General features: G+C 46.2%; 1 protein-coding gene and 1 long non-coding RNA gene across 2 annotated transcripts in view; both read left to right on the top strand.

Annotated features, from left to right (window-relative positions):
• EPAS1 (endothelial PAS domain protein 1) overlaps positions 1-26474 on the top strand; it is a gene marked incomplete at its 3' end in the record, with an annotated part of 85965 nt that overhangs the window by 3279 nt on the left and 56212 nt on the right.
• LOC146404830 (uncharacterized) lies at positions 9161-18566 on the top strand. The gene is made up of 2 exons (XR_014842034.1): positions 9161-10079; positions 12617-18566. It is a non-coding gene; the product is annotated as an uncharacterized LOC146404830 (long non-coding RNA).

Genomic DNA, 26474 nt, shown 5'->3' with positions numbered 1-26474 from the left:
TTACTAGGATGCAGGTGTAATAAGGAATTGATGTAACACACTACGGGTCCAGGTAAATAAACTTTAATTCATACAGCTTTGTGAAGTTCAAAAGAATGCTGTGCCTAGTTTTTTTCAGTGTTGCTGATGGGATGCTTACAGTTATTTTGTAAGAGACCATGAAAATCATCTAGTCAAATGTTTCTCTTTTTGCATGAGGAAATTGAGGCTCAGAGAGGTTAAGTGTTGTCTCTAATAATAAGAAGAGTTAGTGAAGGTAAGAATCAGAACCCAGGTTCATTTAAACGAAGTGTGCATTTCCTTATTATTGACAAAATAGTATCCCCAGCCCTGAAATGCTGCTAGATGGTGAGGATGATTTCCAAAGGATTTGAGTGCCCTCCCTTCACCCACTCCAAACCACTGAACCTTGTGGAAAAGAGATTTGCTTTTCTGGATTATTATTTTAAAAACTTTAGGCTGCAAAAAAGGAAGGAGGGTTGATGCCGGTCCCAGTGTGTATAAACTTTAGGAAGTATGAATTCATTGTTTTAGCATTCTCCCTTTATTTCATTTAGAAAAAATTTACTTATAGGTGCACCTCATTAAACAAAGCCAATGCAAGGACTGTTCCCCAGTGGTGCAGATTGCTTTGTGAAGTATAGAACTCCCTGTCAGCAGAGACATTCAGGCAGCTATTAGATTGGTTCCTATACTGAAGAAGTTGGCATTTTCACTAGGAGTGAGCCATGAGACCCCAACTGTTTAATTCACTTTAAATGTAAATCAGTCAGTCTGTCCTGTCCCTCTGTCTGTCTCTGTCTCTCTCTCTCTCTCTCTGTGTGTGTGTGTGTGTAGGAGAGAATCCTCAACTTTCTAGGCATTTCTTAGTGCTCCAGGATTTTTAGCCCAGTACATTTGAAAATATTTGCTCTTATTAATTATCTCAAGATTCAGGCGTTCCACTTCTCAGGAAATCTTTTCAGTAGTGTTCGCTTTTGGGGGGTATTTTCCTCAGTTCTCTCCCATGCCAATGGGAATTTTCCTTTTTATTTTAACCTAGTGTAATCTTCTCTTTTGCTTCTGGTATGACCATCACTGAGAGTTCATAACAGGTAGGACTTTTGCCCACACTGTAAAGTTAGCAGTGTTTGATTGCAAGGTCCCCGGTACCCTTTACCCCCCTCTTTCCCAGTACCAATGTCTACTCTCATGATGAAAACCAGCTCTGCTATTCACACCATGCTATAAACCAATAAGACAACAAATGCGTATTGAATGCCTGCTCCCTCTCTGGATAAGATGCTGGAGAGGCACTAAGGAATAAGGGATGTGGTCCTTGTCTTCAAGTTGCTAGTTTGATCGAGAGAGTGGGGAGGACACTTGAGGAAGCATAACTAAAAATATGGGTAGCAGGCAGCTTACCTGCGACTTTTCTGTTGAGAACAAATCTTTTGAAGCTAAAGAGAAGACGTTCTTAATGGCATTGTAGGCAGTAACCACACACACAAGCAAACACAAGTATTGGAAAGTACTATGTGTGTTTAGGAGAATGGATTCTTAGTTTTCCCTGGAGTCACACAGGGTAGGCCCTGATCATTAGCCTGAAGACTGGCTCTGAGGGAAGGTCATGTGGGGAGTAGTCAGGGTAATGAGAGTAGTGGAAAGTGGAGGGTTCGAGAGTATGCCCTGTCATGTTCTTCTGCACTACAGACAGAAAGGCCCCCGAGGTTGAATGTTTGCTGTTCTTTGCACATTGCTTTGGGTGAGGGGCGTGGAGGGAGGCGTCTAGTAGGGTCTCAAAGTGATAGGGACAGAGATTCAGGTCCCACCTAGGATAATAGTGGAGGGGAGGCAGCTGTGATTCCAGGAAGACCAAGAAGGGAGAGGAAGCATCATAACCTGGGCTTTGTGAATGGGCTTCCGAGGGCTGTGAGCTTCTGAAATTGGCTCATAATGTGGTATTAGGCATGAAGGCATTTCTTCCCCCAGAGGAAGTCTGTTTAGCTCTAATGGCCTTTCAAAAGGTCTGGGATCTGAAAAAGGCCAGCCCTTGCTCTTGGAGGTCTGATTCGGTGACTGCCTTACCTTCCAGTATCTTACTCTTCCAGCCTTAGAGAGGTCCTAGTATTTCACTGCCAAGGTCTCTCCCGGTCGTGGAGATGGGGATGGAGGTTGGCATGTGCATCTGGTAAAGATTCTGTGGTGTAGCTTACCTGTACCCACCTGTCAGTCCACCCACATGTCTGCCCTCAGTAATGGGGGAAAGGGGAGCTGAGCTCCCTGCGCAGGCTTAGTTCTGGTGTGGTGTTGTTACTACTTCTTAAAATGGCCATGAAGTGTTATCCTCAACTTTTGCATCATCCTGAACCAGTTATCGTTGGTTCTCTTAGGCATTAGGAATGTGTGTGTCTTTAATGGACGTTTTATCTGCTGTAGGACAAAACAAAAAACTCCAACACTTAATCTTATTTGTGTAGGCACCGTCCTCAGAACTTTCCATGGGTAAACTCTCTTGAATCTTCATGACAACCTGTGAGATAAACCCTGTTATTGTCATCCCCATTTCACTGATGGAAAAGCTGAGGCATAGAAAGGTGAACTGCCAGAGGTCAAATAGGTAGTATGGGCGGGGCCGGGATTGGAATGGGGCAAAGTGTCTCCAGCTCCCTGTAGTCTTACCAGTGATCTACGCCGCCTTACCTTACCCGAGATTATCTATAAAGCATCTAATACCATGCCTGACCCATGGTAAGTACTTTAGAAATAATCAGTACTTTTGTTGTTGTATTAGCAATTATTATAAGTGCTTTTCTGTTTTGTGACTCTTCGCTTATGTTGAACCTAACACACAGACAAGGCTTGAAGATCTGAAGGGTGACTTAGAAGCCCTGGAAACTCTTTATTTTTCATGGATTTTCCTCTGCTCTGACAAGAGATGGTGCTCTGCTGCTCCCAAGAAGTTCAAAGCTTTCCACCTTCCACTCTTAACAGGTGGCAAGACTTCAATTATCACTCTAACCTTTGGACTCCATTGTGCAGAATAACCTGTTAGAAGCTCTTCCTCTGTGGCTTCTGAAGATCCATCTCCACGTCAAGATGCACAAGACTTCCTCTGGCTCTTTTGATCTTTTGAAATTCCAAGCACAGGAAGGAAAGAATGGATGGGGGAATAAAGAATAGCTATGACTGTTGCAATAATAATATGCTGCATTTTTATAGAGCCCTTTCTCTGATGAGCCCCAAGCTTTCACAGTCATCATACCATTGGCCTCTGCACTGTGAACCTAGAAGGGCTTCTTGAGTTTTCCCAGTGCTGTAAAACACAATTGCATGAACATATTATAATAGGGGGAGAAACAAGCTATCTTGGCAGTTGCATTTCACCCTAGGTATGGTGGCCATGCATGGCATGCCACTCACAGCATCTGTGATTTTAAAGTGGAGGTTGAGGAGGTCCCATTGTGGCTCCATGGGCTAAGAATCTGACTAGTATCTATGAGGATGCAGGTTCAATCCCTGGCCTTGCTCAGTGGGTTAAGGATCTAGCATTGCTGTGAGCTGCAGCGTAGGTTGCAGATGTGACTCAGATCTGGTGTTGCAGTGGCTGTGGCATAGCCTGGCAACTGCAGCTCCAATTTGACCCCTAGCCTGGGAATTTCCATATGACAAAGGTGCCGCCCTAAAAGAAAAATAAAGTGGAGGTCGAGTGCAGTTTATCACCAAGGGTCTGGTCCCACTCTTGAAGCCACAGAACTGATCTGCAAGTGTGAAGCCAAGAAGAATAACAGGGCCATGGGAACTCTCCGGAGCCAAGGGCACAGGTGTGGAATGGACCAGAATGTTATCTACTTCTCAGTGGCCCTGTTTTTTCCGAAGTTCTCAAGAATATTGGTTTGCCTGACTGCCTTCAGCTGTTCCCAGGAACCACTTGTATGTCAGCACGACTCTCATTATATGGCGTGACCATCATAATCTTTTCGTGTTCCCAGAAGGCACATTTCTTCCCCTTCACCTGGAAAAATTCTTCAGTTTTAGTTATAGGTAACTTCTAAGAGAGATAATGACTCGGGGAAGCAGTTCTTTGTCTTATGTGGACAGATATTTCGGAAAGAGTGCCTTGTCAGTAAGGAAAATGACCCTGTTAAAAAATATATATTGACTTGTCATGCCCCTGTCTGGCATTTTCCCAATTTTGCAAAGCCAAGGAAATAGATTATTAGAAATCTCTTCTTATATTCCTCCAGTGACTTCCTGCATCCCATCTCCACGGCACCCTCCAATGAAAAATATCAAACCTGAGAGGTTAGTGCAAGGAATCATAACAGATTTGATTTTATTGGGGGTGAGGTTGTGTAATAAAACACATAGGTGGGAAATGACTCCACCTTCCACATTCCTGATTGTGATGCTGGACGTTAACTAACCCCCACTGCGGTGTTAGCTGCCCACAAATGCTGGAGGTACAGCCGATATGATAGTCTTTTTGGAGGTTCATCACTCTGTAACAGCCTCATTGACTCGTTTGGTCTTATTTTCAGTCTGAGTCTCCTGGCTCTTGGCGTTTAACTGTGGTGAGTGTGTGGTTCACTGTGAATAAAGGGGATACGTGGCCTCAACCTGAGACCATTCAGAAGCATTTTATAAATCCTTTAAAAATACATCAGTTAGGAGTTCCTGCTGTGGTTCAACAGAAACAAACCCGAATAATATCCATGAGGATTCGGGATCAATCCCTGGCCTCACTCAATGGATTAAGGATCCAGCGTTGCCGTGAGCTATGCTGTAGTCACAGACGTGGCTCAGATCCCGAGTTGCTGTGGCTGTGGTGTAGGCTGGCAGCTGCAGCTCCAATTCGACCCCTAGCCTAGGAACTTCCATATGCCTCGGGTGCAGCCCTAAATCAAAAACACAAAATCAGTATTTTTTTTTTTTTTGGTATTTGGGTTTTTTGTTGTTGTTGGTAACCATTGAAATCACTATGCTAGGTTTCTAGTCGAAAAGATGTCTCTCTCTCTCGATGTTGCATATGTATTTACAAAAACATGTATTTTTCCCTTGATAACAGTTTTCCACATTGTTGCCAGTTTATATAAGACTACCTCTGGATAGAAGGCAGAGGGCAGGAAGGATAACATTTTATACTAATTTTATATTTGGGCAGTTGAGCTGGAGAAAGAAGCAAACCACACAGCCTGCAATGAAACCTAGAGCTGGACCCAGGTGTCCCCTCGGGCTTCTGTTACAAGGGAATGAAGGAGCACGAGCACAAAAGGGGTGACTCAAACTTCAATGCTAACTACACTCATTACAAATGAGTAATTGTAGCAAATATTTACAGGCCTTCTTCCTACCTTTACAACTTCCTGTTGCTGAAGCACTTTGGAGTATTGGGAAAGATTGTTCTGGAAAATACGTCATAGGCAGTTGCAGGAAAGAATGGCTTTAACTGCGCACACAGCATCGGTTGCTTGGCTCTGTTTATGAATTCCAAGTGGAAACAACAGAAAATTATGCTTGTGAGGGCCAGTTTGAAGATGGTCTTCAGAATTTCGAAACAAAATTTAAAAAGTCAATTCTGGATGGTCACATATATAGGGAAATGGGGCATGTGATGTTTTCACAGAATATTCTAGAAATAATAGGACTGTGCAAGTTAGTAAAGCCCAAGCTATTTGATAACCATTGTCTTATGAACATAAGACCTTGGGATGAAAATAGTAATCATACTTGAGCAAATCGTGATCTACAAAATAGGCCATGTGGACAGTTCAGGGAGCTAGAAGAATATCATTCACTCTAAAGATTCCAGAATAAACCCAGATCATGCCCCTTTCCTCTGCGTTTGGTTTAAGAAGCACTCCAGTGAAATTGCTTGCTTCAGTGTCTATAAACCACTGTACCCTTGTGTTTCTCTCCTGTGTTACCAAGAGTTCTCAGATGCTATTTTAGAATGGCAGCCTTCACTCCAGCACTGGCTGAGGTTGATGAAGCTAATTTTGGTGCCCAGGGTAAAGAGAAAGAGCAGTCATTTGCAGAGCCGAAAGGGCTTTGTGGTGCCTGGGTATGGAATAGTGTGTCTTACTGGACACACCACATTTCACCTTTAGAACCTTTATTTGTGTGCTTGCACAACAAATGTTTATCTAGATATTGAGATAAGAAAAGTATGAAGGTCACGTTTTGCCGGTGACAAGGGAGCTTCTATAAATGTAACCATATCACCAGGCAGCAAGAGTCTGACTTTCCTTCTCTACCAGGGATTTAGGAGAATTAACAGTAGGTGGGCATGGGAACCAGCTCCTTCACAGACATTGGGCTTTCCTGGCTTCACTCTGCATGTCCTGGTGCAGCTTAGATGCCCTCACATTTGCCGAGGCTTTTCAGGGTGGCCAGGAAGTCAGGGAATCCTGGTCCACTGTGTGTGCCCCCACCCTGTGCTTTCTGGTGTTTGGTGGAAATTGGTGCCCCAAGCATTTCCCTGCTATCTCACTGACTGGGAAACAGCCTGGCTGCTAAAATAGTTTTTCTAGCCTCCCAGAACAGGTTTGCATGGTGCTGATAATGCCCTATTTTAGGCAGGGTTGCCATGTCCTTGGAGCACAGAGAGTCTCAGGTGGGAAAGGGGTTCCTTTTGTGGATTTGAGTGTTTCTCTGAAAGATATCCAGGGGTTAGCTAGACACACTCGTACCTGAACGAAGATATGGATCCATGGTCCAGTTTTCTTCCCAAGTGGGGAAGCCTACACAGCGGTGAGAGTTCATCTCACTGGCAATGAGAGACCCCACTCCAGCCCCCTCACCCCATTCACCATCACCCAACATGCCTCGTGAGCCCCAAATATGCCGGATCTCCTCGCTCTGCCCAAGGGCTTGTTCACACCACGTCACAGGTCTCCTTCCCCCCTCTACCCCCTCACCCCAGTCCCTCCATCGTGGATGCTCTCCTGACTTCTCTTTCTACTCAGATAGCCCGCCCTTTCCTAGTGTGATCCTGAATCCACCGAGTCCCACACAACTTCCTAGCTCTTGGTTACATTTGCCAGAGAGCCTGCCTGATTCTATTTCCTTGTTATCTAATGCTATTTTATGTGTTCTTGCCTTTCCAGCAACATTGCATGTTGCTCAAGGGCAAGGATGTCTAATTTTCTGGTGTGCCTTGTAACACCTTGCATATTTTGAGTCCCTAAAATCATGTTTAATTTTTTAAAAATGATAGAGTTGCTTTGTTGATATCTCTTGGATCCCTTAGAAAGCCTGCCTCGTGGGCTCTGCTTTTCTTATTCACATAGATTTGAGCCCTTTATTCATTTTCCTTTAATAAAAGAAGAGAAAGGAAAGGGGAAGCAAACACAAGACCACAGCCAGGTCTGGTTAATACATGATTTTACGTCAAATGCAAACATTAGGCTAGTACTGTGAATCAGTACTTCACTTCGAGAATGCCCAGTACACCAAGGCAAGTCCCAGCAAACAACAAAGTACTCCAGGTTAAAGTTTAAAAAAGCCAGGCGGGAAAATGTGTGTAGGGAAGGAACTGCTCTCAGTTTAGAAATCATCTTCCCTGTGGAGCCTTCCTGATTTGTTGCACATTGGTTACCCCTGCATGTTTATGGTCTTCAGTCTGTGTTTTATTACTGATATGCTTTTACCACTTGCTTTCCAGTGTGTGTGTGTGTGTGTGTGTGTGTGTGTGTGTGTGTGTGCGTGCGTGTGCGCGCGCGCTCATTCATGTCTGTCCCTGATCACCTCTTAGGTGGTGAGCCCTTCAGGAGCAGAAGCCTAGTTATCTTTTTCTGTTCTTTCCTCCCACAGCACCCAGAACAGAGGCTCACATTCGGTGCCCAGTAATTGTTTGCAGACTCAGTAATTCTGTGACTCATTCCAAGTCAGGAACTTTGGGCTTATTAGTGCAAAGGGCTGCAGATTTAGGGAGAAACCTTTGCCCAGATCAACTTGCCCATCCTCCTTCACGACCCATCACCCACCATGTATGTAGTGAAGCTTGTGGGGATACTGTCACCGCCAGTCATCACTGTGTGCAAACATTTCTGGGTTACCCACCAAATAAATTCAGGTGCCATGCTACTACGTAGTGAGGTTACAAAAAGCCATTAGAGGGACCTTGCACTCAGGGGGCTTATAGTCTAGTTGGTGAGTCCAGGGATTGCTAAGGGATTTGTTTCAAATAGCACGAGATGGTTTATGTTAATGGTTGTCCTAGCCCCATCTTTATGATGCTGCTATCTTGTTAGAAAGCTAGAGCTAGCTCAGATAACACATTTGAGCAAACTGTGGAAGATTGATAGTAATTGAGTGTAAATAAGAGTAAATAGATCCTGTGTGTTGTGAATAGGTAGAAAAGGAAGTGATCAGCATAGATGAGAGGGAGGTTTAATGGAGGGACATTGAGATCTAGGTCTTGAAGATTAGATAGAAGTTGGATAGGCGGATGGGCATGGGACATTCTCGTGGCGGAGAGCAGCTGGAGTCAAATGTGGAGGTAGGAATAATCAGGGTGTGTGGGCCAGAGCTGGTGGGCGGGCTCCCTCCAGAGCTCCGTTAATGGATGGGAGATGGAGACCAGGCCCAGGCTGGTATTGGGAGGGCAGGGACAGTTCTTCTTAGGTCACGTTGTGCAGGACTTTTAGGGCTGCCTTGGGGTCACAGGAGCAGGACCTGCTTCTCTTGGGAATTTTAGAACCTAAGGGAGCTGCTTAGGGTACCTCTGTTATCTTCCAACAAGAGATGAAACCTGGCTGTGGTGTGAGCAGCAGTGGGCGGTTGGCGAGTGCCGTGGTTGTCCTTCATAAGAATGACCTCAAAGGTGAAGAACGTCCCCCTGCATCCCTTAGGAAGTCAGTAATCTGCAAATGTGCCCAGATTGCTGTGGAATATATTTCTTCTGTACCACTTCTGAGGGTAATACATGCCTCCCGGCACCCAGAGTGGGGGCACAGGGAGGGGACAGCTTACTATATTCTAAAGTATCTTCATCAGGCTCTGTGGAGGGGTGTGGTGCCCTCATTCTGTGTTCTCATTTTGATGGTAAAGCCTCTGTCCCCTTCGTAATTTGAGAGGGACTTTCGCTCTATCCCCTCTTGCCCTTGGTCATTGCAGAGTCTAGGTTTTTCAATCTGTTGAAAGATAGGACAGGCCCTTCAATGCTCTACTCTTTGTAGGGAGAGAGACAGCCATGCTTTTTGTCAGTGTTTACTGGTCCCTGGTAACTGCATTCCCTGCACAGAGCTGCAGCTCAGCTGTTCCCTGACCTTCTCTTCTCGTGTGTATGGCTGCACATTCCCTAAAGTCTGAACTCTGGAGTTCTTGGACAGATGAAGCCAGAGAAAAGAGGAGCCATCTTTCCAGGGCCCCCTGGGTAGGGAAGCTAGGGCCCTTCCCTCCCCCAGCAGGCATAACCTTTCTCCTGGAGGTATTTAAAAGCGCTTGAGGTCATGGCTGGACACTTGTGAGCAGGGCCTTGGCCAGAGATCCCAAACCCCTGGAGAAGTTCCCACACCGGGGACCAGCAAAGGCCAAGCAAGTCACTTGAGCACACCCTGTCCAATGGTACTTCGAGGGAGGCTGCTGCTTCTGAAAGCTCTTGGCTTGGAATTTAATCTCATTGTGACAACTGCAGGACTCATCTTTTCTTACTTTCCCAACCCCTCAGGGATCAGTACATGGTTGTCGAGCTGGGAAATGGTTCCCCATCCCAAGGAGGATTGCATTGTTCACTGGTTTGTTCACATTGAGATAGATGCCCGCTCTGTGCCAGCTACTAAACCTTGGGCCTGAGCCCAGCAAGGGCCCGCTGGAGCCAGGTGGATGGACCCTTCCTCGTCCTGGAGGGCGGGCAGCAGAGAGCAGAGAGCCCAGTGCAGCCAGCCCTAGGGGTTGTCTGGGCCTCAGGCAGTCCCGGGGAGGTGGCTTCAGGGACATCCTAAGAAAGCCCATAGGCCAGGGAGTGGTGCTTATGAGAATCTCGCCAGAGCTAGAAAGCGGGTCTGGCGTCTCCTTAACCACAGTTCCAGGTGGGTCCCCAGACAGGAAAGGAGGGTTATCTAAATAACCAAGCTGGGAGTTCCCGTCATGGCTCAGTGATAATGAACCCGATTAGGATGCATGAGGACGCAGGTTCGATCCCTGGCCTCACTCAGTGGGTTAAGCCTCTGGCGTTGCTGTGGGCTGTGTTGTAGGTCACAGATGCGGCTGGGATCCTGCGTTGCTGTGTCTGAGGCGTAGGCTAGCAGGTGCAGCTCCTATTCGACCCCTAGCCTGGGAACTTCCATACGCTGCAGGTGTGGCCCTAAAATGACAAAAAATAAGTAAATAAATAACCAAGCTGCACCAGGCTGACCTGGGATGACACCGACAGGGTAGGAAACCTGTGAACTTCCCATGTCTATTCCTCTGTGGTTTTTCTTTTTCTTTCTTTTCTTTTTCTTTCCAAAGTACAAGTACCCTTGAAAAATAACAATTATGCCTCTGCTAAACTCCTAGCAAACTGTTTCTCCCACTTGGGTCGGTGAGGTGATGCACTTGGCGGCGGTGTGGTCATGGAGGCTGCGGGTCACAGAGAAGTCCTGGTGACCAGAGCACGCAGAGAGGGCCGAGAGGAGTCTGAGGGGACCGTGACTGTTGATTCTTTCTTTCCCGGGTCATTCATGCGAGCACATTCGAACCATTTTCCACACTCAGAATCGACATAAGCCTTGTGATTCTGGGCCACCTGTAGCTCTTGTATGGCTCCAGACATGACAAGGGGAATGACGTAACTTAATTCTCCTGGAGTTGGATCTTCTGGGCCAAGGCAGAGCACATGTTTATTTTGGAAAGGGACAAACGTTCACCCACTTGAATTCCTTTGCCTCCAAAATTAGCGTCAGGGGATGACCACAGGAGATCCATATTTCTTTAGCCCCTGTCTTGCCAGATTGCAAATGCCCCCAGGGCCAATTTTACTTCCTCTGTGTCCCCGGCAGAGCCAGCCTCCACAGGAGGTTCAGAGAAGCTCTCAGAAGTCTCTAGGACTCTGAGAGACTGTTCTAGGTCTTTTTCTGACTTGCGTGACCTAGAAAGATAATTTACCCTCTCCGTAGGTTTCTCGTGCCTAAGCGGAGGCAGGGCACATTGTTTTCTAAGAGCAGTGTGAGTGCAAGTTTGAAATGGGCTAGAGTTTCATTAAAACTGCTCATTTTAGAAGCATATTACACTTTAAAAAAAAAATTTTTTTTTTTTTTGACCGTGCCTGTGGCCTATGGATGTTCCTGAGCTAGGGATTGAACCTGCCACTGCAGTTGCAGCCTCCTTAACTGCCTGTGCCACAAGGGAACTTCCTAAAAAGCATTTTTGCAACCACGATCTCAATAGAAAGACCTTTGAAAAGTATAAAGTACAGACCATTAAAGCCTCATTATTAACAAGCACAGCAATATAATCAGCAATATAATCATTTGGCACATCATTATCCACTGGAGAGATTTGACCGCAGTTGGGAGGGAGCCTTAGCAGATTCTAAAGGGAGATGCCTGCTCTCAAGCCTTGAACACCCACCCCGCAACCCCAGCTGGCCTCTTCAGGATTGCGGGCTCTCACCAGCAGTAGTTTTTGAGTATGAGGTGTGTTTTTTCCGTCTCTTAAGATGTAAGGAAATCTGATAACACAAGAGACCAAGGGACCTTCCAGGACTGACCTCAGATGTGCCGCTTTCCATGCCTGGCCTGTTCTGCCCTCACTTGGAAGATGAGGGTCTGTGCCAGCTGCCATTCTGTTACAGCAGGAAGAAGTCCTTTGATTTAACACCCCTAAATCTCTAGGCCTAGAGGACCATATCCCTACCACCTCTGCTCAGGTGCCTACAAGCAAGACCTAAGGGTGATCCCCCAAAGAGTCTCCTTGCCCAGCCCAAGGTGTTTTAAAGGGCAGACAGCCTCCTGGGAGGTGTCGGAGTGAGGAGCACCCTGATGCCTAGAGATGCCTGGGCCTCCTGCTTTTACTGGTGGTGGGAAGAGGCTCTGCGTGTGAAGAGTCTAGCTCTGCAGCGTAGTGACCATGACACTTGGCAGGCCCCTCAACTCTAGCCTTAGATCTGTCATCCGCAGCATCCCTGACACCTCTTGTGCCTGAGCTGGCCCTCCCCTGAGCCCCACCTCGAGGCTGGACACCCGTGGGTCTCAGGTCTTCAGCTTAAACTCACCTCCTCAGGGAAGCCTGTCCCGACCTCCTTCAGTGAAACATCCAGCTCTCTTCTTCTTCTCCTCCTCCTTCTTCTTCTTCTTCTCCTTCTTTTTAAAAGACAACACTTCCCACAAGCTGTAATTCCTGTGTCTGCTTATTTTCAGTCACCCCATCCTAGTTTGTAAGCTCCTTGAGCGCGGGAGCCCCTAGATCCTCAGTGTTTGGGCCAGAACTGTGTACTTATTAGATGCTCCTTAAATATTTGTGTTTGTGTGTTTGTTTTTGTCTTTTCTGGGCTGCACTGGCAACATTTGGAGGTTCCCAGGCTAGGGGTCGAATGGGAGCTACAGCTGCCGGCCTATGTCACAGCCACAGCCACGGAGGATCCGAGCCGTGTCTGCGACCTACACCGCAGCCCTTGGCAATGCCGGATCCTTAACCCAGTGAGCAAGGCCAGGGATTGAACCTGCATCCTCATGGATGCTAGTCAGATTTGTTTCCACTGTGCCACAACGGGAGCTCCTTAAATATTTGTTAAGTGAAATAATGACTCCAGGGTTGCTAGGTCTTTGCTCTCGGCCTTGCATTGTCATTTCTTGCGTTTGTTCAGTACTTACTTTTTCCCCAGCGCTCATGATGTAGGTTAAAGTCACTGCCATTCTTATCAAATAGATGAAATAATTGAAGCCTAAAATTGTCATGGCAAAGCCAGGGAAGAGACGAGTCCATGTTAGCAGACCTCTGGTCCCAGCCTCTTTCCACTGGCCAGTGCTGGCTCTCTGGGCACTTTATTTTTCTGTCGGGATGATGTTATTGTTTGTTTTATTTGGCAGTATTTACACCAGAGGAGTAGGGGCCATTGTGTGTCAGTGGCGACTGGAAATGCACAGCAGAGTCCCAGGAGAATGCCACTGTCGGTCTTCACCACAATTAGCAATTGTCAGGCCAGGGGCAGTGACTGGGTGGGTGTCGTTCCCTATGTGGCGGGTTCTGTATGTCACAATCCACTGCCTGCTCCTGCCAGAGGCAGAGGAGAGTAGAGGGGTCCCGGGACCTCAGTTCCTTTTCTGTCTGGTCCTGTCTATCCCACCACTTACATATAGGCCCCTTCTGCTTGGGACATGTCCTGTTATATGTCTAGTGGGATTCCTGTGGCCTGGTGAAATGGAAAGAGGAGTGCTCGCCGCTTGCCACCTGGGTGGCCTTTAGCTTCTGTTTCTCCATCTTTAAAACAGGGGAGGAGGTAGGAACCAGACCAGATAAGCTCAAAGATCCCTCCCAGGGTTCCAGTTCCCTTGTGAAGTGAAGCCTGGTCCTGACTCCTGTGTGCAGGTGCTGAGGGAAGGAAGTTAAAGGTGATCGGTGGGGTTCTGGAGAAAGCCTCCCCAGTTCCCCTGTAATTTCCCCCAAGCGGAGGTTCTGTTGAAGTGGATTAGGGCAGAGACTTGGGAGTCATTACTCGGCAGGGCATGATGCCAGGGAGCAGGGGCTTCCCTCACGTCCCTGACCACAGCAGGACCACCTTTAAGGAGGAAGTGGGTTAAGGTGGGACACATGTGTGCTGCCCAGCGCTGTCCTCAAAGGGAGCAGTTGTGTTAGCAGGTGGAGCTGTGTCTCATCTCCCAATACCAGGGAAGAAGAAGGTGGGCTGCTGGGGTGAGTGCGAGCACCTTTAACCGGGAGGCCTGGCTCCCCACTCTGATGGCATCACGCTGCAGCTGTCATGCTCTTCCTCTGAGCCTCAGTTTCCACATCTGTCAGATGGCTGCTGCTGTAAATCCCTGTCCTGCTAGCTGGATTGGGACTGCGAAAACATCAGCTACTGCAAAAGAAGGGGCCATACTTCTGGCATCCCTATCCACATGTGTGTTTGTTTATGGGTGTGTATATGAATGAACATCCCCAGGGTTGTCCCATCATGACATCGTGGACACAGACTTGCTGAAAGTACTGAGTCCTTCCATCTGAGACGGCCAACGAGCGGACTGAACTAGAAAGCTGGTGGCCTTGAGAGGAACAGGCTTAAGAACTGCTGAATGGAGTCCTGTCATATTTGGGGGGAGGGGGAGAGCCGTGTGGATCAGAGGTGAGTCACCGTGCATGAGCGCTGGGGAGTCACCTTGAACCTGAGCCAAAAAAGTAGAAGTACTGGGACTTGGGTTTATCTGCGTTACATCAGGTACATCAAGTTCTGGATGGCCGCCCACTGGCCAGAGACCTGAGGTGGACGGCTCTCCCTTGCTGCCCTGGGAAGGCTTTCTGCTGGCTGCGGCCCCGCTGAGCAAAGTCCGCTTGTTCAGTGGAGTTCACACAGACTCCTTGCCAGGCCTGCCCAGAATCCTGTCTCCTCTGACTTCCTGTGCTCTTGCATAATATTTCCTTGCTTCTTGAATGGCTGCCCCCGGTGCGGGGGCAGCTCCCTGACGCGGCTGGACGGAGAGCAGGATGTGGAGGGAGGGCAGGGATGTGCAGACGTCACCCAGGGGTGCCTGGGCCCCCAGGGAGGAGGGCGGTGCTCCCCAGATTGCTTGGAGGGAGATTTTAGCATAGGGGTGGTTAGGGAGACGATGCAAGCATGTGTGTGCATACACACACCACCCCCAAACACACATACACACACAGCCCAGACCCCATAAGTTGTCTCTCCCGTAAAATTATGTTTAGGGTAGTTGTTTTCTTCTGATGGTAGAAAGTATACACGTTCCCTGTGAAAAGTTATACTATAGGAAGGCATTGAGATAAAAATAAAAATCACCAGAATTCCACCATCCAGAGATAACCACTGTTAACACTTTGGGGAACATAACTTTCTTCCGTACAGCAAATATGGACATGTAATTACAGATTATAATCCTACTCTGTGCTCTCGTAAAAATGCATTTTCTATACAGTGACCTATCAGTATTCTCTCTTGCTCTACACAAGACATAGATTTAATACAGCTGCGTGTAGTTCCACGTAACAGATGATCATAATGCAACTCCTATTCATTCCTGTTCAAGTTCAGAAAACAAGCTCTCACCAGGCCAGAGATGTTCTCGAACTTGGAAAGCAGCATCTCTGCCTACGCCTGACCAATGAGGTAGCTCTGGTGTCCCAGAAATAAGTACAGATGAAAAGCTTTTGTACCCATGTAGGCCTTTCTGTAGGCTCAGAGTAATTCACGTGATGACATAGAGGAGGGCGGTCAGGGCCGGCCTGGGCGTCCTCTTTGGGGAAGATCATCTCCCAGTGTGTGTCTGCTTTGAGCCAGGAGCCACTAGCCAGAAGAACAAGTTTTTCAGAAGAACGGGTTTTTCTTCAGTCCTGTCTTCCTGTGCCCAAGAATTCAAATAAGCTTCATTTTAAATCTTAATTGGGGATCACCCTCTTGAAATTTTGTCACCGTGTGTACCTTTTAAAAGGCACCCTTCCTTCTTTACACAGTCTTGTATTTATGATATGGAAAACGTGAGTGCATCTATAGTGCCCTTCAGATTTGTAGCAGGTGGAAGATAAAGCCAGATTTTTTTAGCTGAAATAAATATGCTGTCGCTACCATGTTTCTGTCCCATCCCTGAAAGCTGGATATGTTTACGGTTGTTCCACTGGGAACCCAGTGGCTAGACAGCATTTGCTTGTTTCCTTTGAGTCCTTTTTAAACTGGCTTGGCTAGTCTTTTGATTTAATCAAGAGTTTTTAGTCTGAGGCTGGGCTCATTGCTTGTGGTTCAAAATTGCTTGTTAGGTTTACTTTTGAGTCAAGACAAAATTTGTTTCCTAGAGCTAGCTCTCTGTTTCAGACTTTGCGTCTAAGTTGAAAAGCTTGCTGTCACTGGTCAGCTTAAACACATTTATTTAAAAGTTCTCAGGCATCGTTTAAAATAAAAATTTGCAACAGAATTTAGCGCCAATAGAATCCAAGTATTTTACCCATTTTGTTTATAGTTGTCCACTCTCCAGGCAAACAATCTATTATAACAATTTGTGTAATTACAGTCTCTCCTTCAATTTATTCACCCAGGATGCCTTTTTTTTGAGAATTCCTGGCCAAACTGTTATTACATTAAATTTGTTGACTATACCCTGAGGAGTTAGGATGACGATGTGAGTTAAAGAAAGGAAATCATGTATAATGTTTGTCTGCTCTGCAACATTTTCAGTGTGTGAACATTTACAAGTTGATTTTGTAATTGTCCCCTTTCTTGGTCATTACCTGCTTCAGGTGGGGTCTTGGCCACGAGGGCGCATTTGGGAAGTGAGAAGGGGCACGGTGGAATTGGTCCTTAGATTATGAAACGGGAGTTTGTTGAAACTGATAGTTTTCTGCAGTGAGCATAGAGCAGCCGTTGGCATGGCAACCCCTACGTGGAAAAGTGCACGCCGCTCGCAGATGACTTTTGCAGTCCTCAGTGTTAATCTGATAAATGGCTTTTTTAATAGTAGTTTGTGGGCTAATGGAAAGGTTGAAGCAAACCTTCATTAACAGGAAGAAGGATGGGGATTTTTGAAGCCACCGAGGGAACACATTGGGGAGCCAAAGCCAAATCTCCATTTTCAGCCCAGTGTCTCTTTTTCATGTCAGGTATGTTTGGAGCGTGACAAGCCAAAGTAAATTGGGAATACTGTCTTGAAAGGGTGTCACTGCCATCATCAGTTTAGATTTTCAAGCAGGCAGAGGTTTGGTGTCCATTTTATTCAGAACCTTTACTTTAGTGAGAATTTACAAAACACTGTAAAAGGTTTGCATTGAGGTCTCTTTTTCTTTTGGTGGCCATGGTGGGGTGAGGTGTTTTTATTGTTGTTGTTGTTGTTGTTGTTGTTGTTGTTGTTGTTTTCCCAGTGTGGTGAAATACATATAAAACACAAGTTGACCATTTTAACCATTTTTAAGCGTACAGTTCAGTGGCATTTAGTATATTCACACTGTTGTGTGGCCACCACATTAACCTTCTCGAGAACTTTCCCACCACCCCAGATTGAAAAGTCTATACCCATTAAACATTAACCCCTATTCCTCCCTCCCCTAAGCCCCTAGAAACCACTATTCTAGAAACCTCACCTAAGTGGAACCATACAATTATTTGTTCTTTCGTGTCTGGCTGATTTCATTTAGCATAGTGTTTTCAAGTGTCATCCGTGTTGTAGCATGCATCAGAATTTCATTCCTTTTTAAGGCTGAATAACATTTCATTATATGTATAGACTACATTTAGTTTATCCTTCCTTGAATTGACATTTAGTTTGTTCTCCCCTTGGCTATTGTGAATAATGCTGCTAGGAACATGGGCATACAAATATCTGTATCAGGAGTTCCTATTGTGGCGCGGTGGAAACAAATCCGACTAGGAACCGTGAGGTTGTGGGTTCGATCCCCGGCCTCACTCAGTGGGTTAAGGATCCCGCATTGCTATGGCTGTGGTGTAGGCTGGCAACTGTAGCTTGGATTGGACTCCTAGCCTGGGAATCTCCATATGCCATGGGTGTGGCCCTAAAAAGCAAAATAAATAAATGAATAAATATCTAAGTCCCTGCTTTCAGTTCTTTGGGGTATACACCTAGCAGTTGAATTGATGAGCCGTGTGGTAATTTTATGTTTATTTTTGTAAGGAACTGCCATAGTGTCTTTCACAACAGCTGTACCATTTTACATTCCCACTAGCCATATACAAGGCTTCCAATTTGTCCACATCCTTGCCTTTCCCCACCCCCTGGCTTTTTGTTGTTCTTTTAAATAAAAGCCATCCACTGGATGTGAAGTGGTATTTTACTGTGGCTCTGATTCGCATTTCTCTAATGATTTTCAGTTTATTTGTCTTTATAAATACATTGCCACATGCTTGATGGCCTGTGGGGATGGAAATCACTGCCACATTGTTTATACCTGAGAGGCAGTGAGACCGTCGGAGATGTTTGCTGGGGGTAAAGGGTGGAAGGGAGTGTATCGTCATCACATGGGACACATGATTGTTATACCGTACAGCCACCTCAGTAGACCTGTAGGCAAAGTTTGTGCTGTGGGACAGATGAGCTGGTTTTAAAATAGATGCCTTTGACACCTGAACTCATATAAAACTGTAAGTCACTTATACTTCAATTAAAAAAAAAATGAAGGGGGCATTCCCATCATGACTCAGTGGTAGCGAACCTGGCTAGTATCTATGAGGACACAGGTTCAATCCCTGGCCTTGCTCAGTGGGTTAAGGATCCAGCATTGCTGTGAGCTGTGGTGTAGGTTGCAGATGCAGCTCAGATCCTGAATTGCTGTGGCTGTTTGATCCCTGGTCTTGCTCAGTGGGTTAAGGAACCAGCATTGCTGTAGCTGTGGTGTAGGCCGGCAGCTACACCTCCAATTAGATCCCTAGCCTGGGAACTTCCATATGCTGCAACTTAAAAAGACAAGAGAAAACAAAGGAAAAGAAAATAAAAGGCTTTGAGACCAAAGTAACCACTCTTTGGGTGAGATTGAATTAAGACGAGCCTGCTTGTGGGCTGGACCTATGCTGTATGATCCTTCCTGCTCTAGTGTGTTGTGCAGGCGTAGGTATCCCTCGTCCCTGAGAAGGGTCGTTGTTGTCACCAGCTCCAGAGACCTGAGCCCGTCCTCCTTCCTCTCCCTGGGGAGGAACTCCTCTAGACATTTTGCCATGGGTTTGCTTGGGTTTTTGAACCGCCCCACTGTCTGATTTCTCCACCTGAAACAACATACCTACACAGTCCTGTCCTTCTCCAACCCGTTGTGTTGGCAACTCATATTTTGACAAGAAAGGGGACGAAGTTAGACTTTATTAAGCACCTGTTTAATCCTGGCACTTTGCTAGTCAGTTTGTAGCAGATGAAAGACCTGACTTCTGTCCTTAATATAAGTACTAGGGGTCCTATCATTTAATATGGGATTCTACAGTAGGGGTTCCAAACTTTAGCAGGCATCAGAAATACCCGGAGGGCTCATTACAATTCAGATTGACAGGTCTTACCCAGAATTTCTTATTCAGGAGGTCTTGGTGGGGTGGGTGTTAAGATTTTGCCTTTTTAACAAGTTCCCAGGTGATGCTGCTGCTGCTGGTCTGGGGACCACACTTTGGAAACAGCTGCTTTACATGGACCCTATGAAATGGATATTATTTCCATGTACAGATAAGAGCTGAGTTGTAGAGGGGCAGAATGACTTGCCTCAGGTCCTATAGGCAGAACGCCAAAGCCCAGATTTGAAGCTGGGCACCTTCACTCCAGAGCCTCTGCTGTTCTCATTATATCAGGAGTGGCAGATGCACACCCCTGAGTGGCCCTCATCTAATCCAGCCCTGGAGACAGGCAGTATTAATCAAACACAGGACCTCTAAACCCAGAGGGGGCCTTGAAATCCTTCCTGCACTGCTCCTGATGGCCATACTTACCCATCAGTGGGAGCTGAAAAGAATTACTTTTGTACCAATGAATACATCCTCTCTAAAATAAAGACATTACCAAAAAGCAATCTGTTAACACCTAAAAAGAACCCTAGCCTAAGCTCCAGTCTGCTGTGCTTAGGAGTTAAGTGGCTGGTGGATTGGGAGCTACGGGAAGCAGAGCTCTCCCAAATTGTGCTGGGACCTCATGGGTCATCAGCTAGAATCTTCATTCAGCACTCAGGCAAGGTAGGATCCTTGAACAGGGGACCTTACCCTTAAGAAGTTTAAAATCCAGATGACGTTAATAAGGAGGTTTGTTTTTTGTTTTTTTAAGCTGCCATAATTTGTCTGATTTATATGTATTGCATGGTATTCTAAAAATTAGTATGTGGCACTAAGTTCAGTGATGAATAAAAAATAGTGCTCACTAAATAAGTTTAAGAAAAAGTAGGTTCCAGAGGCAACTATATCCTCAGTTGATGAGATCTTTTAACAAATGGACAGGAGGAATAAATTCAATTGAACAGGATAATACCTTGAATTTAAAGAGCTCCTCTGACTCCCAAAGTCACCACAGACTTACAGCTGCCTTGTGTTCCTAGGAAATGAGAGGTTGGTAGACACCTGATTAAACGGATCAATCAAGAGAATAATTAATTTTTCCTCTAAAAATTGTGAACTCTATGAGGCATTGCCACTGTTATACCCCCCTTGGATACTTGATTATGTGTTTGCCAAGGGGAGTTAATGGAAGTCAAAGCAGTGTTTTACAAAGGTCGAGGGTCTTCTAGCCTATATGTGTGAGAAATCAAAGGAAGCTGATTGTGTCAGGTGTGGCTCTCCTGTCTTCTGAAATAATCCACCACTATCTTTCATGTCTCTGCCAGCCCACACCATATCTGACCCTTGACACCACCAGCAACAAATATTTAGTCTGTTGCTCTTGTGTGTACAGGGAGGTCTCTTGTCTCACCTGCTGTCTCTTAAAAGAATGATGAATTATGTTTTAATGTTTTAAGTGCCCCTCAGTACTTAGCAAGGCCTGTGTGTCATAGCTACTTAACAACTATTCATCATCCAAAAATACTGCAGATCTTTTAAAAAAAAAAAAAAAACTTGGGAAAAAGAAACAACATAATGTTCATAACCATACATATAAGATTGCTTATATGTATGCATCAACCCTATATCTGACACGAAAGGCAGTAGGTATCTGTGGGAGTTTGTGTGTATGTATTTTTTTAAGTGATTTGCATTTTGGATCTGAAATGGACACATGATGGGGTTGGGAGGAAGGTCGGAGATGAAGTCATCTGTGCCAGGGCTAAAAAGTGCATCAATAGGGAAGGGGTATGTTGGAGATGGGGAAAGACAACTCTGAGAGCAGACTGGTCCAGGGCTGACTCTGGATGACGTGACAAGGAACATTTATATTCATTGCCTTCTTGGGTTTTGCTTTCTGGATTGTTTTGAGAGGAAAGATTTTATAGTACTTAGCATCCCCACCTTTGCTTGGAAAACTCAGCTCTCTCTGCACATTCCTAGTGCCCGTGTTTCTATATGGACATGCTTGTTGTCATGCTCTTTTTTCCTTTTATAAATGAGACTTCCTGTCTGGCCCACCTGGGAAAAGGTGAAAGGAATATTTCATCCAGCAATATGCCCAGAGACCAGAAAGCTTTCCAAGGTGCTGTATGCATCTTTGATGAAACCGTCTCTGGGACTGGAAGGTGGTCTCATGCAGGACAGCTTAACTGGCCATAGAAAGCAATGACCATAGCCACACAGGTCAAATGAAATAGATTAGTAAGTTCAGGTTTCTCAGTGGTTAAAAACTTGAACATAAGCCCTCCGGGTGGGGTGGGGGGAAAGAGGTTCCGTCATGATGTCGCCTGTCCTGGCTGAAGAGTATATAGGTCTTGAGAAATCCGCCTTGGTTTGGGAACATCATGTAGCTATTGTGCTCCAGAAAAGCTGCCCACTTTGGATGTGATGATGCCTTGTGGTGGGCAAGACTGGGGCTGGTTAGAGTGAAAAGTGGTCATCTTTGGACAGCTTCTGACTGCCAAGATTTTTCCAGAACAAGTTTTAAAGCCATGTATTAAATAAAGCTATGTAAGTGGGAAGCTAACTGCATCTTATAAAAGGCTTAGCATGAGAGGCAGAGTCCTCCGTTTGGAGCCTATTTTGCTAAATATCAGGGGTAGGGAAATCCAAAACCCGTTCATGTTTCTGCTCTGCCCTGGAACTGGATTTAGCTGGAGTTGGTCTCTCAGGCTGCATGAGCCATGCTTTTCTCCTGCCTGGTGTGGGTAGAGACTTGAGCGCTAGGGTGGGATCAGGAACTGCTCATTGACAAAGAGATTGTTTAAGGTTTAGGTATGTTCCTTAGCTTGTTTAACATTGAAACAGAAGACAAAAGACCTGTTAATCCTTAGAGTCAAGTGGACCTTTCCAAATGGAGCAGGGAAGTCCCTAAGGAGAGGCCCCTGGGTAGAACCTGCTTCCCAACCTGAAAGCACAGAGATGAAGGCTCCCTTGGGCCTGTTTGGCCCATTGCTGTCCAGCGGACAGTGCTTCTGGATTTTCTGAGTCAGAGTCTTAGATGATAAAGGGTTTCAAAAATCAGTAGGGTATTATAATAGAATATCAATATCCCTTGACATTTTCAGATAGTTACTTGTGGGGAAGGGGAAGGCTGTTTTGCCCCACCCGTTGGAGAAAGGAGAGGAGCATATAAAACAGAGCATACAGAAAAATTTTGCTGATGTGAGTGTTTCCTTGGGGTGAGGGACTGGGAGAGGCGCCAAGGGTGTGCTTCCATTGTGGTTAAAGCCCTCATGGTCTCAGAATAAGAATGTCTGGTAAGCAGGTGAAGGATGATATGATTCACTTTGGTGGTGACCTCCTGTTAGTTCAGCTAAGAATCCAGGTGAATCAGATCAATAGAGGGCAACTGTACAGTGGCTGGTCAGCCTTTCCATTGCTCAGCAAGAGATGTCTGGCCTGTGGGCCAGGAGTATCAGGCAGGTGTTGGAGGATGAGTTCCATAGCCATTTTCTCTGTTCCTGCTATCTGTTGGGAAAAAAAATCTCCATCAAGATGTGTACCTTCCCTTCCAGAATGCTTTATTTGCAGTTATCCTTAGCTCCTGTGCAGATGAAAAAGTTGGTGAAAAACTTAAAATTCCATTACCATGATGATTTTCAGAATTTGTATTAGGGCCTTTGGTTTTTTAAAACAAGGACACCAAATATAGAAGAGAATAGTTATATACAAGGTTAATAAAAGCCCCTCACCTCCACCCCATGTAAATCCTAAAGAGAGAAAATAGCTGAGCTGTAGTGATTATTTCCAGCAAAGAAAACTGTAATTATGGGGCCCAGCTAGTCTTCATAAGGGGCAGCCTTGGAATAGCTTGGATGCTATTTTGAATATTTGAGAAAAGAGTGACATTCATTGTGAAATGGAAATGCCTCTGCCCCACTGGGATTGGGGCAGCTCCCTCCAGGCATCCTGGGAATAGCCTAGTTTCCTCTCTTGTGTGGGTTTGGGAAGCACTTGAATCCAGTAGTCATTGCTGGATTGACTTGGGAGAAGCTGAGGGAGTGAAGAAGCTGAGGGAGTAGAAGAGCCAGGGGAGTAGAGAAGCCAGGGGACTGGCAAATCTGCTTTTCACATTGGCTCCCAGTCCCAGCTGTCTAACATCTAGGGAAATAAGACTTTTTGGAGAGGCTTCTGTATGTGGGCTAAGATGAAGTCTTCTGTACGGCATGAAGGCATAAGGGAACAAAAACCATGAATAGGCTACAGAAAGGAGTGGCCCAGTCACCTGCCTTGAGGTGGGGGGTGGGGGGGATGAATGTCCCACGTGACTTCGTGGTTGTGCAAGAGTTGGGCAACACTTGGCCAGGGTGGAGAGACCTTGGCAAAGGTGTTTGCACTCCTAATAGATTCCTATCTCCCCTGTGGGGCAAACAACTATTAAAAGTTCTGCACAACATTTTGGGAGGAAGAAATTGATTTCTTTATCTAACCTAGCATACTGTACTTGTATTTTCTTGTAGTTTTATTCAGCAAACTCCCATTGTAGTGAAGGCACTGGGACAGAGACCCCAGAGGATTAAGGGAGAGTGAGACCCCTGTGTTTCTGCCCATAGGAGCCACAGCCCGGTGGGGGTTGGGTACAGGGAAGGACAAGCATACAGGTGATGGCAGCTGAGGCAGGAGATGGTGGACCCCACGATGGAGAAGTGGTTCTGGAGAGGAAAAGCAGGATAGAGTTGAGTCAGGAGGGAAGCTCTGCAACCGGAGAGCCTGCATTCAGGTTGTAGCCCTGCCCTTCCTCGCTGAGGCGTCTTGGATAAGTTACTTAAACACTCCGTACCTCTGTTTGCCCAACTGCAAAATGGCAGTAGTTATAGTCCCATGTCAGAGGGTATGTTTTAATGGTCATAAAGTTGGTTTTAGCTCCAAGATCAGAGAGGAGGGGCTTTGCTGACCTTGAGTTAATGACTGACAACCCCCCAGCCTTAGTTTCCACATCTGTGCTTTAAAGGGACTGGATAAATGCTCCTATTTTCTTCCTTCTAAAAGTCTCTCATTCTGTGATGGGGTGTATATTAAGCGCCTGCTGTGTGCCCAGTACTCTGCTGAGCATGGTGGAAAAGAGAAAGAGCAGAGTATGTGCTCCCAGCCCTCAGGAATCTATTACTCTAAGTGAGGAGAGGACATTACTATTCAGGATAATATTGGAGAATTCGAAAATATTAGAAATTTAAAATTTGTCTGTATGGGTGAGAGAATAGGAATAGAGTGTTTAGAGTAGACCAGAATAGGCAGAAGATCTGACAACAACCATAAATCCAATACTGTAGACAGGAACTCAGACTTGTTTCCCAAATCCCAAAACTTGGAACACTGCATTAATATTTAAGATAAAGTTGAGTCGTAGAAAAACAGCAGCTATCTGTTTAGGATTTCGATGAGATAAGATCTGTCAAACTCCTTGCTCAAAGCAATAATAGGATCTAAAACATTAAAGAGACTCACACTGGTTTTCCGTATATTTCTGGATGGTCGTTGTGGTACAGCATAGTTCTGGTAGAACATAGCGTTGCGTCTGGTAGAATAATTCACCTGTCCAGCGAGTGATGTGGGAAACCCCAGGGCTCTGCGCTCAGCACTGAGCAGCCTGGGCATCCCGGTGGTGTTCTCAGCCCCTCCTCTAGAGGGCAGCACACAGAAGTGGCCCCGCAGAACCCTCCAGTCACAGCTTTGGTAGAACTTAGTATTGCTTCTCGTCTCCTTATCAAAGATGGGTTCTGCTCCTAAGGTTCCCCACCCTACCCCTTAGGGACTACAGGTCCTCTCTCCCTAGTGGCATTTGAACTTAGATTTTGAGGATGCTGCCTCCTGCAGCCCTTCTGTTTCATGGTTTCTCAAGGTAGCTATGCAGATTAGACCACAGGTGACCCTGGCCTGCACAGGTGGCAAGAAGTTCAGCAGCACTTGGCAGATTGAAATGTGCCAGAAGACTGGTGTAGACAGCAAGGTCGCCTCACCCAGGAACCTGGGGACACCTCCTGAAAGAAGTGAGCCAGGGCCTTCAGTGAGCCTTGGAGAAAGAGTGGAAGCCAGCTCAGGTCAGCAGATCGGATGGGTAGAGGCACGAAGTATGTCCATTCCCCCCACCAGTACCCCCACTGCTCCTCGCTAACCATACGTGGAGGGGAGCACAGCCAGTTAGATGGGGGGAAGGAAGCGAGATAGAAAGGACAGATGAGGCACACGCAGCTGCTCCTCAGCCCCAGCCAGTGGCTCAGAATTCCTGCTCATCACCCAAGGGGTCAGCGATGGCCTGGCCTGATAGGCCAGTTCGTGACATCCTGGCTTCAGATGAGCAGACCACAAACCCTCACAGAGCTCTTGGCTGAATTTCCTCCACAGTAAAGCACCCAGAAATCCTGTGATACCCATCAGTACTCTTCATTTACAGAGCAGCCTCTATGCAGGCACTCGTGCAAATCATATCTGCCGTCAAAACACACCTTCACACAGGCACCCACGGAGGTAGGGAGGACAGAGGGGGCCGTGGAGGTTCAGAGGGTGAAAGGAGCGGTGACTTGCTGTTACGGCCCCTCGGAGAAAAGCAGAGATGAAAACTGTTGAGAACATGAGTCTGCCGTCCAGGCTGGCGTCCCAAGCACCGTTCTTCTCTCCCACATTGTACCCTTGTCTCATTCCCCCCGCCCCCCGCCTTTCCTTTCACAAAAAGAATTATTTTTTTTCCCAAATAAGCAAGATGGAAGCAAACGTTGCAACCTCCAAATGTATGAAATAAACATGATTCCTAATGAGCCTCTGGGAAAGTGCTCACCTTTGAACTTAGCCAAGGATTATGGAGGAAAGAAAATGTCTTAAGAACTTGATAGAGTGTTAGAGCTTCCTGGATTTTTTCCGTCAAGTTACATATTACATTTCTTTTCCTTAATAAGGGCAGTTCCAGAAATCCTTCCTGGATGATGAGACCATGTCCAAAAGCGGAGACCTACGGTTGGCCACAGATGCTGGTTTGGGGACTGTCCTCTGGGTGCTAGGCAACAGAAGGGTCAGAGGCACCATTTCCAGAATGCTCCTGCCTTCCTTGCACTCAGCCCCCACTCTCTGGGTCCTTGCCAGGCAGGACAGGAGCATGTAGGCCGTCCCAGGGTGAGGTCTGGGGTGTCCTAGAACACGACAGGAAGCTGTCCAGGGAACCTGGTGGCTTGAAAGTGATAGGGCCAAGGAGGCCTCCGGCCAAGACAAGCTTTTTTTCCCAGAGACCTTGCCTCTGCATTGGCCTGGGCTCATCTCTATCTCTATTTTGAAGAAAGAATAATAACATTTCTGTTAAAAAAAAAAAAAAAAAAAAAAACTGGCCTAAAAATAAAACACTGGCCCTCCC

This window comes from Sus scrofa, chromosome 3 (assembly GCF_054392235.1).
Source record: "Sus scrofa isolate SSC_HxYL_T2T_F1_AM1 chromosome 3, Sscrofa_HxYL_maternal_Yorkshire_Landrace_v2.0, whole genome shotgun sequence".
Lineage (NCBI taxonomy): Eukaryota > Metazoa > Chordata > Mammalia > Artiodactyla > Suidae > Sus > Sus scrofa.
Note: the sequence above shows the minus strand (reverse complement) of the source record. Positions and strands in the feature narration are given on the sequence as shown.